The sequence below is a fragment of the Petaurus breviceps genome, unplaced genomic scaffold, assembly GCF_028583685.1.
Source record: "Petaurus breviceps papuanus isolate PSGF00001 unplaced genomic scaffold, PetGlider_PUasm1.0 174, whole genome shotgun sequence".
NCBI classification, from domain to species: domain Eukaryota; kingdom Metazoa; phylum Chordata; class Mammalia; order Diprotodontia; family Petauridae; genus Petaurus; species Petaurus breviceps.
The window spans coordinates 31,742,855-31,758,321 of NW_027185761.1; the positions used below are offsets into that span (position 1 = coordinate 31,742,855).

At 40.0% G+C, this 15,467-nt stretch overlaps 1 long non-coding RNA gene across 1 annotated transcript in view; it reads left to right on the forward strand.

Annotated features, from left to right (window-relative positions):
* Nucleotides 1-15,467, forward strand: part of LOC138158107 (uncharacterized) — a 192,671-nt gene that overhangs the window by 81,426 nt on the left and 95,778 nt on the right. The window contains exon 3 of the long non-coding RNA XR_011167555.1: nt 3,066-3,195. This is a non-coding gene — a long non-coding RNA (uncharacterized lncRNA). The remainder of the gene's footprint in view (nt 1-3,065; nt 3,196-15,467) is intronic.

Genomic DNA, 15,467 nt, shown 5'->3' on the forward strand with positions numbered 1-15,467 from the left:
CTGATGGATAGCCAGTGTGCCCACTGATATCCTTGGAATGTCAAGAGAGCTTGAGGAAGACCTTCACCATCTTGGATGGATCCACTATGGTAGATTGATGTGAATATATGGACAAAGGCACATAGAAGAGGCAGGCATCAATGGGCTGCTATTTATATTACTGGAGGTGATGTGTTTCATGGGTTCAGGGATGCACAAATACCAAGGTACGGGGCAGAGTTGTCTGGAAAGAATTCCAGGATGTAAGCAGTCTTTAAGTGGCAAAGCTTTATTGTGATGCTATAAGAGTGGGCAAAGTTCTTTAGGGAACTTGCTATTTAATGGGGTATTGCTAAAGCTTATCTAGAAAAAGTTCAGTGAATGGTGTGCCAGGTATGCTAATTAGGTGAGATGGGGCAGAATCCAGGAGTGGTCAGCTCTTAAAGGAACATACAGTTTCTGTACCTTGGGTGCAGGTGTACTTCACTACTAGAAACCCTTGGGTTGGAGGGCTTGTAAGGGGGTATTTTTTGGTCTGCTATGTTTGTAAGTCAACTAGTGGTCATGGACATCCTGTATGTACAAGATAGCCTTGGGGAAGTTGATGTCTATAGCTGAACTTCCGGATTGTATACAGTAACTGTGGGAATCAGTACATGATATTTCTGCTGGTGGAAGGTAGTCCTGTTTATACAAGGGAAATTCTACAGAGGTCAGTTTGTTCTTGTAACAGGGATAGATAGTTTGCATCACTGGGGCCCACTCATGAGTTATTGCCAGAGAATAGGGTCTTTGGGGTGGGGAGAGATATGGTCCTAGGGCTGGGATCTGAACATACCATCAGAGGGAGTAATCATAGATCACAGGTCCCACTTGTGAATATTTGAGATAAACTTAAAAGGTTGACCATTTTAAGGGAGTTTATTTTAATAGAATTCAAGTTCTTAAACTAAAGGGATAAGTCACTGCCAGAACTTCAGGCACTTGCCAGTAGAGGTGGGAAGATTTTGGAAGAGCCACCAGGGCCTTTGTAATACCCCTGAAGTCATCACATAGTTTTTAACTTCCTTTTCATAAAGTATTTGGGAAGTGTGGGTCCAAGATATGGGTGGAAGACCTAATCCATCTCCCTCATTTATTCCTCTTCCTCTCTTTTCCTCTCTACCCTTTCTCTTTTTAAACCCAATTCTGTCCTCTGTCCTACACTGCCTGATCTCAAAGCTGGAGATAGGGAACAGTATCATTTAAATGTGATTTAAATCCAGAAAAGGAATACTTATTTTTCTACCCAAGATTTGAAAACATCCAATGTTATGCTTCCCCCCCCCCCCCCTTCCCTACTCCTCCGTGTCTTCTATTTGGGCTGGAAGACCATCGATAAATGTTCCTTGTTGTTTCTGATGTTGATGGTATAATGGACCCTTTGAAAATTTTCAAAACTTCCCCATTCTTTAGCTTTTCCAAAATGTGAAGAGTGTCTAGAATAGAGTTGGCCTGGGACTCGGGAGACTTGCATTTTAGTTCTGTCTCTGCTGTTTAAGTTAACATCTCTGGGTTTCAGTATCTTCATTTGTAAGACAAAGCTTGGCATTTTTCCACTCAGTTTGGAGATTCAGAGGTTTAGAAATCTATAACTAGGAGGAATCTCAGAGGCCATTTAATCCAACCCTGTCCTTTTACAGGTGAAGAGACTAAGGCCTAAAGAGGTCAGTGACTTGTCCAAGGTCACACTTGTAGTCAGCAGCAGTGGTGGGATTTGAACACAGATCTCCTAGCTCCAACCAATGATCTTTCTACTGTGCTATACTGACTCACTCTGGGGCAAAGCTGACCTGTATTGGAAGATGAGACACAATGTTCTCTTCAATCCAGGATACCTAGCAGGCCGTTGGCCATGCTTCATCCTAACCAGCCGCCAAGCAGGATACCAATGCCTAGTCATCACAGCTAACATGCCACCCTGATCACACTTGTGTCCACCCCACCCCTAACCTTCCACCTCTTGCTTAGGGAACAACACTCAAAGCAATATTACTCTTGTTACTGGACAGGGCTTAATACTTTTTTGCCCTATGGCCTTATTCCCATTCCCTGGGATTGCTTAAAGCAAAGATTTTGTCTTCAGCCACCACTTCCTCTCTGTGATTTATCCCCCTCAAAGTTTGTTGAGGGCAGGCACTTTCCGACTTCTGTTTTTGTGTCCCTTTTCCACTTAACACAGTAGGTGCTTAATAAATACTTGCTGATTGTTTTCCTGCTACGAGGATGTAGGGGAAGGCAAAGATTGTCTTACTTATGTATTTGGATCTTTCAAAACTAGCCTTGGAGGCAGGAACTATGTCACTTTTATATTTGTATCCCTAGAAAATGGCCCAGTGACCTAGTACATAGTAGGGGCTTGATAAGCGCTTATTAAATGACTGACTTAATCTCTTTCATTTTAGACTGTTATAAAATTCTTTTATTCTGTGATTGATTTTGTTCCCTAAAAGCATTGAAGGTGAAAAACAATTCTCTTTTTCTTCTGCCATGATAATCTGACATCTAGAAAGTGATAGAACAGAACTTGGTAGCCTTCTTAAGAGTCAGTGCTCTGGTGAGCAATGTTCATTATAAGCTAGTGGACCTTGAGTGGGGTCTTCCCCCAGCATGTTATAGCCTTTTAAAATCAGGCCACTGTCTAATGATGAACTATGGAAGAGTATCCCCCTTATCACTTAATTAATCAAGCCTGATAGAAAGTTAAAGTAGAATGTTCCTTCCTCTCAGAAGAAATCCATTCTAAAAATAACCCAAAGGAAAATAGATAGAGTCAGACTTTAATAAGTCAGAGAACTTTCAGGAAAATGAATACATTGTTTTTATTTGGTGTGGTTTTTGTTCTTTAAATGTTCTATGTTCATAGATTTTAGAAAATTAATCATGGCTCACTCGTATTGATAATACTCTTAATTATTGGTCCTCTATACATAGTATTTTTTTTTATTGCAATAGGGCAGCGGGAATCTCTGGAATAAGCACAGTATTATCGCTAGGGTTCATAGTTTTGGTTTTCTTGAATGTTTCCCTTCCCCTCTTTCTTTTAGACACCCATTTAATTAGTTTCTGACCATGGCCTAGAGGGTCCCGGTGCATGACTGTCCTGAACCAGTGAGAAAACCTCCGTCAGAAGATGCTGACTCAGCACCACGGGATTGTGCCCTACTTGTCTGTTGGGTAAGTGGTTTTATTTTTAACTCTGCTGGCTGTTACCAATGGTGGCTGCAGTCACCTTGGAAAATTGAGCCCTGGTTATCAGAACACAATGTTGGTTTCATTCTTTGATCTCCTTTTTCTTTAGCTAGCAAGCCACTTAAGGTTTCTGTGAATTTCCTTTGCTATTAGAAGCAGGGATAAAGTGGATGTGAAAAGGTTGGTTCTGGGAAAAGGGTTGTATCTACAAAGGCTTTGCTCTTGCTTCAGGTTATCTCTAAGAACAAACCCAGACTCCCAACTTGGTTCTATAGTTTGATAACTTTGGGAAGTGTTCTATGTTTAGTCATTTTCAGTTGTTTCTGACTCTTCATGACCCCTTTAGAATTTTTTTGTGTGACAAAAATACCGGAGTAGTTTGCCATTCTTCCTCCAGCTTATGTTACTGATGAGGAAATAGAGGCAAATAGTTAAGTGACTTGTCCAGGATCATACAGCTAACATGTGTATGAGGCCAGATTTGAACTCAGAAAGATAGTTTTCCTAATTGCAAGCCCAGTGACCTATCCATGGTGCCACCTAGCTGATGCTGGGAGGAGTTCTATGTCAATTGACTATTCCCTATGGTGCAGAGCAATTATTTTGGACCGAGGTGGGGGGTTGTTGATTGTTACCAAGACTGACTGGTCTTGCTAAGTGTATTTAAAACCATAACATAGATTTCTTTAATTTACCCTGGAGGCACATCCTTAGTTTGAATGGAATGGCAGTTTGTGAAATAGAAATCCAGGTTGAAGGAATTGTTTCCAAGATCCTGGATTTGGCACTTCAGAAGCCCTGGGTTTGAATTCCATCTCTTGCCCTTAAGTATATGTGTGACATTGGGCAAGTCCTTTCTCCTCAACAGCCTTACCTTTTCTTCATTTATCACATGAAGGTATAATAAGTGATGATCTCTCTGATCACTTGAAGCTTTCTGTCTATTCCTGTGATGCCTCTGTCCTGGCCATTTGCAGGAGGGGTAGAGTTGAAAATAACAAATGCAGTAATATATGTATGTATATACTTATAGATACTTATAGAAAAGATGCAGAAACTTCTACAAGTACAGGATAACCTTGTTTTAAACTGGATTCTTTGCCTTTGCTTTCATACTGTGATGTGTGTATATGTCCCTGGCACCTGCACATTTGGGAAGAAATGTGCGTTTTTTCTCAGGTTCATAGCATTTGAGTTCTGTGTTAGAGTTTTTTGAGGTACCTACCAATTGCCATGTCCTCTTGGCTGTCCTGTGATTTTTCAGATGTCCTTAATAGAACTAGGCCTACATAATTAGGAGTAGACAACTTTTAACTACTTGGCTTACATTGTAAACTTACATTGGTGTGATTGCCATTTTGTGGGTTTTATACTTAGACTCCTTTCAGCCTGTAGACTGAGGTTTCTTAACTGTTTCCAAATCTTTGAAATAGTTGATAATGGATTAGAAAAAATGTCAGTTTCATGGAGGGATTCAGTTCAATTCAGTGAATACTTTAAAATGTGTCTACAATGCAAGATCCTGTATTAGGCAGTATAGATTGGGTTTACTGTTAGAATAAATACAATCAAATCTTGATCATCCATGTTTTATGAAGTAAGAAGCTAGAGATGAGAAACACTACTGGATATTTCTGAAGTAAGTTTCTTTTAAACTTCAGGAGGCATTCAAATACAGACATTGTACACATTCAAATAATATAAACCTAGACACACCTCGGGCAAATCACTTCCTTTCTTTGCTCCTCAGTTTCCTCATCTCTAAATGAAGGGGTGTACTAGATGACCTCTGAGGTCACTTCCAATTCTAGATCTATGAGCCTTTTGGATTTGAGTCCTAGTTATAATGATTCCTAGTTAATTGAACATGCGCAAGTTCACTTGGCCTATCAAAACCTGTTTCCTTATCTGAAAGGGTAGAGAGTTGGATTAGATACCCTTTGAAGAGCTTTCCATTTTAAAATCTGTTGGCATAAGATCCTTTGACCTTTATTCCTTTGGAGCCTAACTCTGATTTTCTTCTGACTCACTCATATGACTGATGGTCTTAAACCCAAGTTGCTGAAGAGAAGAGAAGTTCTGGGACCCTATGGATCTTTGGAAGAATGGAATTCAGTGTAAGTTTAAAATAGTGACAGGTAAACCCGAGTGGTTATCCTCACTATGGCAAGGAGTACTGTTTCCCAATCCTCTCAAAATCTTCCATATCTTGGAGAGATACTGAGAAGCTAATTAGGTCAATCAGTAAATCAATCAACTCCAATTAATAGAGTGCCTACTATATGTAAGACTCATAGGTTCATAGATCTATAGTTCTAAGGGACATCAGTCTAGTCCAAACACTTTGTCTTTACAAAAACCGAAAAAGCAAAACCTGAAACCCTTGGAGATTAAAGTGATTTGCCCAAGGTCACATAGGTAGTACTGGGTACTATGGGAGATACAAAGGAAGCAACGAAGAAGAAGACAGTCCATATTGCCCTCAAAGAGTTTAAAATTTAACTGTGAGCATGTGACAAAATATAAATACATGAAAAGCTAAAAGTCAAATTGCCAAGTGCTTGCCAGGTATTGTATAGGGGTATATGCCAGGATATATGATAAAAAGCAAAACATGGTCCTTGCCCTCAAGAAGCGTACATTCTAATGGGGAAAGTAACAAGTAAATATCTAGGTATATACAAGCTCTGTACAGAGACATAAGGCATTCTGAGTAAGGAAGGCATCAGCATTTTAGTGGAGGATGGGAGGAATAACTGGAGCAGGTAAGATTTGATTTGTATTGAAGAAAGCCAGGAAAACTGAGAGCATTCCAGGCAAGGGGGGATCCCCAGAGGTGCCACTAAGATTAAGGACTGGGGAAGGCTTCTTTTGGAAGATGGGACTTTAGCTGAGATTTGAAGGAAACCAGGAGACAGAGAGGTCAAGGAGGAAGACTGAGAAAAAGCCATTAACTTTGGCAATTAAGAGATCATTGGTGAATTTGATGAAGGAAGTTGAATGAAAGGGTCAGAAGCCAGATGCAAAAGGGTCAGGAGAGGGAGAGAGAGGGATTGGGGCCGTAAAATGTAGAGGTCTTTCTCAAGGAGTTTAGCCATGAAGGGGTAAAGAAATATATGACAATATCCCACACTAGTGGGTAGGGTAGAATAAAGTGAGGGTTTAAATAAAAATAACCATGTAGACAAGTGTGCCAGCTGGGGTTAGTATCCCAAGCAAGCCAACTACTCCTTAGCTAACAGGTTACTTAGAAACATATGTGGTGCTCCTCTTTCCCAACTCTTCCCTTTGCAGTCTCTATGTGTGAATTTTCTTTGTCAATGTCTCCACTATATCTGCCATTTGGGACCAAACCAACTTTCAGAGAGAACAATGAGGGGAGTGAACTTGTCTGAGATACTTGATTCTGAGAAGAGGGTCCTGATTTTCTAGCAAGCCTCCTTGCACATACATACCTTCTTATTCATAGTTCAGGCATTACTTTTGTCATTACTTGGTTTATAATCACGTGGTTTAATTTCTGCTGTTAGTATCCTTGTAAAATTATTTACTAAAAAAAAAAGATTCCCTCTCATTTGGCTCAACCCCCAGCCAGGAGAAAAAAATCTGGCATTTTGGACTCAGGTTCATACCTTGGTCCTTTAAAAAAAAATCTTTGCATCAATCCCTGCTGTTCCCTGACTCTCCCTCTTGCAAATGAGGAGACACATAGATCAAAAGGTAGTTGGGATTGATCCTATTTTTTATTTGGAGCAAACTAGCTTTGATGCTCATTTAAACAGCAAGTAAACAACTTTAAAGAACAGACAACTCTGGACTTAGCCATCTGTTCTCTTGGATAGAAAGGGAGTGGGGAAGGGGAGACAGTACTTTACAACCTGATCCCTATTATTCTACATGGAAAGACAAAAACCACCAATAGCTTAGCTACCCATACCTTAGAACCTCTAAATTTCCCATTCTGGTCACAGAAAGTAAAGGCAGCTGCAGCACTGGGGCTCTAGCCACAGCACCAGGGACAGCTTTGTCTTGATGCTCAACTCATCCGTCTCTAGACTGGCTTCCGTTTGAACCTTATGATCAGTGTCTGTTTGTCTGTCCTCTGTGTCTGTCTATCTCTGTCCCTCTGTCTCTGTATGTCCCTCTGTCTCTGTCCCTCTGTACCTCTGTCTGTCTGTCTCTCTGCCTCTATCTTTCTCTCCTCTTCTCTCTTCTTCCTCCTCTCCCCTCTCTCTCCTTCTGTCTTGCTGTTCTATTGTTGCTGTCTGCATAGCGATGACTTCAGTCCCTCCAAATACAGGAAGAAACAACTGGGAACTTTCACTTTCTCTACCTGGAGAAGAAAATCAGCCTCATCTAAATCTTGCTACTACAACACAAGAGTTAAGTAACAATATAAGCTAAAGATACTAAAGCTTTCACAAGGCTTGGTGCTGTGGTGGATCAGTGATTTCATCAGTATGAAAAACTTGCTCCCCTGGAACAGATCACAGTCACCACACATCTTTTTAACATACTTTATTATCCTGTGCAAATCTTGTCCAGTCTATCTTTATCCAGATATCCTTCACAGAGAATCTATGAAACATATTGGAAATATTCCTTTGTTATTTCAGCATCTTGGTGGTGCTAATGTACCAGTTGGGCTATAGGGAATTAATTGCTAAATAAGTGGTATTAACAATTAGAGAGGAGTGTGAGATCACAGTGTTTTCTTCTGACCTAAGAAGGCATCATGAAGGATGTGGGACTTGAAACTGGTTTTGGAGAGAGAGAATTTGATTGATGGGAGAAGACAGGGCCATCTCTCTTGGACATCTCAACATGTTCAATTTTCATCTGTATTCAGATAATTCTGAAATCTTATATTGCTTTCAGCTCTCTCTTGAATTCTAGTTCACATCACTGACTGCTTACTGGATCTCTCTCCCTGGATATTCCCATAAACATTTCAAACTCAACATGTCCGAAATGGAGTTCATATTTCCCTTTAAAACCATTTCTTTTTAAAAATTTTCTTCTTTCTATCAAGGATACTACTGTGCATTCAACCATTCATTCAGGTTCATAACCTCACAGTTATCCTGGATTCTTCATTATCCTTCACCTCCTCCTATTTCCACTTAGCTGCTAAGTTTTGTCAATTATACCTTCACAACAACTGTCACATCCAATCCCTTCTCTCCACTCATATGGCCATCAGCCTAGAGTAGGCCCTCTTGGTTTCTTGTTTGTATGATTGTGATAGCCTACTAATTGGTCTTCTCGTCTTCAGCCTCTCCTGTCTCCAATCCATCCTCTACATAGATGGGAAATTGTTTCCCTAATGCACAAGTCTGACCATGTCACTCTTCTGCTCAAGAATTAACTCCCTATTTATTGCTTCTAAGATAAAGCATGAACCCTTCTGTTGGATATTGAAAGCCCTTCATAAACCACCTTCAGCCTTTCTTTTTTAAAATGAAACTTTTTATATTTTTTCATTTAGCAAGCATTTCTTTATTTCTTTCTTCTACCTTTTCTCCATAGGGGGCTGACGGTGGGGAACAAAAGCTCTTGTAACAAACATGCATAGTTAAGCAAAAGCAAACACTCACATTGCCAGTGTCTGAAAAAGCGTTTCATTCTGCATATTTAGTCCATCAACTCTCAGGAGGTAGTTACCATTCTTTATCCCTGCGATTCTCTGGAATTATGTCTGGTCATTGCATCGATCAGAATTCTTATTTCAAAGTTGTTTGTTTTTACAATATATATATAATAGCATAAATTGTTCTTCTCATTCTGCTCACTTCAGTCTATATTGATTCATGTGAGTCTTTCCAGGTGTCTCTGGAACCGTCCTTTTCATTGTTTTCTTTTTAATAGCATTATATTCATGGAAAAAGACTTGTATGTCAATCTGTGTTTCTAGATTGATTTCATGTTATTCCCCCAATGTACTCTGTATTCAAGGTAAAAGTCCTTTTTGCAGTTCCATGTGTGTGATGTTCCTTATACTTTCTTTCCTTACTTCTGCCTCTTGGAATCCCAAGATCCCTTTAAAGCTTAGCTCAATTGCTGATTGGTTCTTTTGTGAAGGCAAACCAGGCCAGCCTTTTCCTCCATTCTTACCTAGCCTTTAATTATTGAATGAGTATTGCCTCAGACAAACTGAGACCTGGGAAAAACCTTGATTGAAAAAGCCAAGGTCTCCTATTGCATCTGAGGCCATTGCCAGTCATTTTGACCTGTCTGTGTCTTGCCACTGGACTCCTATGGCTCTGGAGGAGAGAGTGAGGCTGATGACTTTCACAGCTCTGCTTCACTGAAATCTAATTCACTTGTAAGTCAAGACACAACCGTCTTTGAGAATGAGAATGAAGGACAAATAACAAGCTCAGTTGCTGTCTTGAGCACGAGGCCTTTCCTGATACTCCAAGTTTTTAGTATTCCCCACTAAATTACTTTGTGTTTTCTTTGTGTATATTTTTCATTTATTTCTTTGAGCACATGTCTTTTCCTGTCAGAAGACTGTAATCTCCTTGGGGACAGGGGCTGTTTTCCTATCTTTAATGCTTAACACAGGACCTGGAACAAGAAGATGCTTAATAAATGCATGCAGAATGCCCCCCCACCCTTGGCTTTTATCACCTCCTGTTTTTTAGCCTAAGCAATATAGCTATAGGAGAGTCCCAACACTTCCCTCTACTGTACCGTGTACCTATACCTAGGGCCATGAAGTCATGTTTTCCTCCCTTATCTTTACTCAAATTAGAGCATAGAACATTCAAGAGCTTATAATAGCCTAGGGCCCAGTATGCTGAGGAAAAATAGAGCTAGTCATAGATAAATGGACAGTTATTTCATGTCAACTCATAGAATTTAGAACTCAATGGGATTTTAGAGATGCAGTAGTCCCCCTGATCTTATGCGTAAGGAAACAGTAGTTAAAGGAGAGGGTAAGTGACTTGTCTAACATCACCCATATGGCAAAAGGAAGAGTCAGATGGTTTGACCTTGGATTGATCCATAGCTAATGGCATTGGATTTAGGTTTCCCATTTGTGTCTAGGAGGATATGAGCAATGTGCCTCCTTAGATGTAGAAGGAAGAAAGTCCTTGTTCTCTCTGCTTCTAGCATTCTCCTATTCAGTTAATACCTGCCCCTGTGAAGATTACATTTTAGTTACTGCTAGCCAGCTAATTATCACATCCCACTAGAGAGTGTAGAGGCATTCAGTGGTAGAATCAATGCTTGTTTATAGCTCTTCTCCCATGCTCTGTGGCTGCATCCACTCTCATTTCCATGGCTGGAATGATAACTAGGTAAATCATTTTGCTTGTTCATGGAAGATACAACATGTTATCAGGGCTGAACTTAGTAGGGATACAGGGCCTATGGCCTTCTGTCTACCGTACCTTTCCCCTCAATCTCTATCCAGGTGAAATCAGGTTAAAAGGAGCATCAAATGAAATCTTGAAGGAGAAACATCATAAGAGACACCCAGGGGGTTTTATGTGAAAGTGTGTGTGTGTGTGTGTGTGTGTATCTGTGTGGATTCCCATTATTTTACCTCGATGATGTCAGGGAAAGGTGGGAAGAGAGCAGGGAATGAGACTTTAGTTTGTGGACTGGTCTCATAGTCTCAGGTATCTTTTAGAACCAATTTACAGGATTGTTATTTTCCCTACCAGCTGCATCCCTGTATAACTCTCTGGATTATAGCAGGAGACATACCTCCTATTTTAAAGTATAACATAGTACCTGGGTCAGTTAATTTTCTGAACTTTGGGGACAATTCTCTGTGTGGTCTATATTGTGAGCTACCACTCAGCACCAGAAAGGTAAGCAGCAGTGATATGAATAGGTTTCTCTAGCAGACCCAAGTACTTCAGTGTCCTTCATGCTGCTGACTCTGGCATTGCAATTGTTATCAGAGCTGTGATTGCAATCACGCTCTCGGTGGGCATGTCACAGCTCCAGTTCTGTTGCAGATGGTTGACACCTAGGCCAACAGAAAATGTGCTTAATCCATGGGACAAGAAACAGGATAACAGATTCTTACCAAACCTCCAGGGACAGCAGGGCCTGAAGCTCATGCCAAATCCATTTTAATTTCTGCAAATTCCAAAGCAGCAAAGAATCAAGGACAGGAACTGTAGCTAACAAGAGAAAGGGGGCATGGGAGTAGCCATTAGCTTATTACATCACCTTTTTCCTGCCTTCTACCTTTCCCCATGTAATGCTCTGCATTCTGAACCAAATATTTTGATGCCAGAAAAATCTGACCATTTGGAACCCTTAAATAACCAGGATTTCCTTATTTGAATTTTCTTAACTCTAATTTTATGAGAAAGAGACAAATGACAAAAAAAATCCAAATTAATACCAATCAACAAAGGATGCTTGCTGCTTGAACCCCATTGGTTAAATAATTTTTCTTGTCATAGTAATATTTAGTGAAGACATTTCTAAGCACATGAACTTCTGGGAAATTTGTAGCTCTGTAAAAGCTTGGAAGGTGAATAGGGATTGAACCTATGCTTTTATTGGAACAGGGAACTGTCAAATGAGGAAACTCCCCCTATCAAATAAGTCAGAGCCTTTTTCTGCAACTTATAGTCTTAGAGAGTGTCCTAGATCACCAAGTGATTATGTGACTTGCCCAGGGTCACACAGCCAGTATATGTCAGAGTTGGGACCTGAAGCCTGGTCTTCCTGACTTTGAGGGCATATTATGTCATATTGTTTCTAACTTACACATAAAGGACCTATAGAGACTATAATTTTAAATGATAACCCTAATGATACAGACACACACATTTCCACAATAGATGGAATTTGGTTTTGTATCCAGGGCCCAAGTGGTCCTTCCATGTTGATATCCTGCAAAATTCAGTTATTCTATCTCTATACAAAGCAGAGAGACAAAGAAAGGCAGGGCTGTTACTATGATGGAGGTGGGGGAGAGAGAGAGAAAGAAGGAGAGGGAGAAACTAGAAGCATAGAATTGCTACCTATTACTCTTTCCCCCTGCAAGGGACCAAAGAGCGAGAAAAATCAGAACAGTGCATCTCTAAGTTTTTCCCACTATTCTCAGTCTAGTCAGGTCTTATTTAATTATCTTCCCTTTTGCTAGAGTTGCCATCTATTCCTTAGTTGCCCTTGAGGATTAAAAGTAACATTATACTGCATTCCAATGTCTATACCACATCTGCCGGCTACTGGGGGGTGTTGCCTCTTCCAGTATTTAAGGGGATAAGTCAATTTATGAACAATAAGTGAATTTAAGAGATGAGTCAACTTTGAATCAAGAACATCCAGCTGGGTTATAAACAGAAAGATCCAATCACATGATTCTTTGCTGCCCGCTTCACTGAGACCTTTGGAGTTTAGTGTCAGAGGGATAGGTTATTTATGTGCTGCTTATCTAAATATTTATCAGGTCTAGTGGTATTAATTGATAGCTAAATTATTCTCAAGTCTAGCAGAGAAGCCACACTACTACTCTGATGTAGGCACTCATGACAAATCTCTTTGTCAATTGTAATAATCTCCAAATAGGCCATTCCTCTCCCATCTTTTCCCGCTTTTGGTCTATATTTTATACCAATCTTCCTTAGTAGCCTTATTTATTTCAGGGTATATCTCTCCATGTCACTGTCCTCTGCTAAAAGTGGGGGTTCCCAGGCTCCCTATTGCCCACAGGGCAAGGCTCAAACTGCCTTGTTATTTGAGGAATGGAAAGAGTCACAGAATACAGGTTTGAATTCCTCCTTTGAGTATTACTCCCTTGGGCCAGTAATCCTCCTTGGGCCTCTCTTCCTCCTCTATAAAATAAGAGTGTTGGATTATATGACCTCTGAGGTGCCTTCTAGCTTGATATCCACATTCTTTTCTATTTGGTCTTGTCTCCATGCAGTCCTTCCCTCCATGCAATCAGAGCTCCATCCAAACTGTATTGGCCCCTGTCTCCCGAGGACATATCCTTTGTGATCATACTTCTTTGCTTTTACTCATAATGTCTCTCATGCATGCAATGTCCCTCCTGATTTGATATTTATCCATTCATTAAAGTGAAATTCAAATGCTGTTACTTCTATGAAGCTTTTGGTAGTAACCTTTCCCCTTGAACCTCACATAGTGCTTTATTTTGAATCTTTATCACTTTATCACAAGTTCATAGGATTTAGTGTAAGCACCCAGAGATCATCTAGCCCAAGGGTTCTTAACATTTTTTGAGTATGTCTTGGGTCCTTTGTCAGTCTGATGAAGCCCTGGACTACTTCTCAGAAGGTGCACTATAGTTATTTGTGACTTTTCCCCCAACTAGATTATAAGCTCCATGAGGATAGGAACTGTGTCTTATTTCCAATTTGCTTAGGACTGTGCTCTGTACTCAGTAGCCTCATAGTAAATTTTTTTTATCAAGTTGATTCAGATAAATGAAAACATTTTAGGTAGGTTTAAAATGAGTAGAATATTCTTTGAGAATGCTCATTAATCAAGGTTTTACTTGGGTCAAGGTTGTTTTTCCTTCCTTTCTCTTTTAAAAAATACATCTTCTTATCTCACAATGCTATATTGCTACCATGAAACTCCAGGCAAAAAAGACTTGGTTGGAAAATTATTCGTAGGTTAGTATTTTGAGACTTTCTCAATCTAGTTACTGCTTTACTGTTCAGAGTAGTTGTTAAATGGAGAAGCTAGATGGTGAGATTTATTGATGCCAGAAAGAAAGAAAAAAGCAAAAAAGGAAGGAAGGAAGAAAAAGCAACCCTAAAACCATCTAAAGTGTTATCTTTGTTGCCCAGGAGGGAACATTTAAATAATTGACATGTGAACTTTGGCACCATGCTGCATGCTCAGATCACCTTATGCAACCCCAGGCCCCCTGAAAGCTAGCCATCTGTTTGGCTTATGTAAAATATAGTCCTAGTAAAGCTTTAATGATTTCAATTAAAATGGCAGTGGCCAAGAGTGAGCATGCAGTAAAAGGAACTTTGCTTGAGACGAGCAGGTCCATTGGCAGAGCTTTTACAGAGGACTCAGCACCCTTGTTTGTTTGAAGAGAAAAGGGATGGGCTAGAGAGAATCTGTAGAATTGTTCCACCAAGTTGAGCAGACTTAGGTTTCTCATTCAGAAGCTTCCATGAAGCATTTCTCTTTGTTGCAGGACAATTCACTGACCGTGTAAAATTTAACAGGGATTGTATTGGGAAGCTTAGTGGACACGGTAGGCTACGTATGAAGTCAAAGTGGCGATGAATTGCATAGAAAGATGTTTGGATGATGTTGGATGATCCAAGTCAAATACTTCCCATGGCTGCCTTTAGATGAGCAGTCAGAGTCAGTAGAAAACTTGGCATTTTTAGATTAGAGTACATCTTGAACATTTTACTTTGCAGAGCACATCCTGCTTTTAAATAATCCCCTAATAAAAAGCAAAGTGGCAATTGAAGAGCACAACATTGGGATCTTGAATATTCATCAAGTCAGACAATTTTCTGTTTTGAAATCTGGATGTTCCTTTCTTGCCATCATTTCCCCAGAGGATCCTCCTATTTGGAGAATTGAGTCCCCTTCTGAAGGGCCTGACTGGATACATCTAGCAAAATTGGTAAGAAAGGGGCTGGAAGAAAACTGCTTGAGATTGTAACTTTCAATTTTCCTCCTTTTTGTTCAATCTTGGAGACCTTTGAATTCTTTGTACCTGCAAAAAGTCAAAAGGCAGCCCATTAATGAGCTCAGCTTCCTTTGCTCCCCAGTCCTGCCACTCACAGTTTCATTTTTCAAGTATTTGAAAGTTCAGCAGTCACAGAACGCTAACAGATTCATGGTATTTGATAGTGGGTGGTAATAGGTAGTGTTGTTAGGTGCACAAGTTCTGTAAGACTCTTTCCCTGCCCCATTCCACCTCTATGTCTTCAGAGGGAAACTAAAATCTTGTAGATATCAGGTTTGTTATCTGCAAGCTCTTGACTTTGGGCATCATTTGTTGTCCTAGTAATACAAGTAACACAAGGAATGACAAAGGATATATTTTAAACTTGTCATTTTTTCTCCACTCCAGGTTGTGGTGTGTCTTTTGTAACAGAACTAGTTGTGTCCATTCTAAGAACCTGATGCCAGGTTTTCCAAGTAAAACAGGCTAACTTAACTTTTTGTTAATTTTTTGGGGGTGATGGTGGTGGATTAGATATGGAATAGGTACCAAAGTTATAGGATCATAGATATTTAGCTGAAAGAAACCTTAGATGTCTTCTGGTCCAACC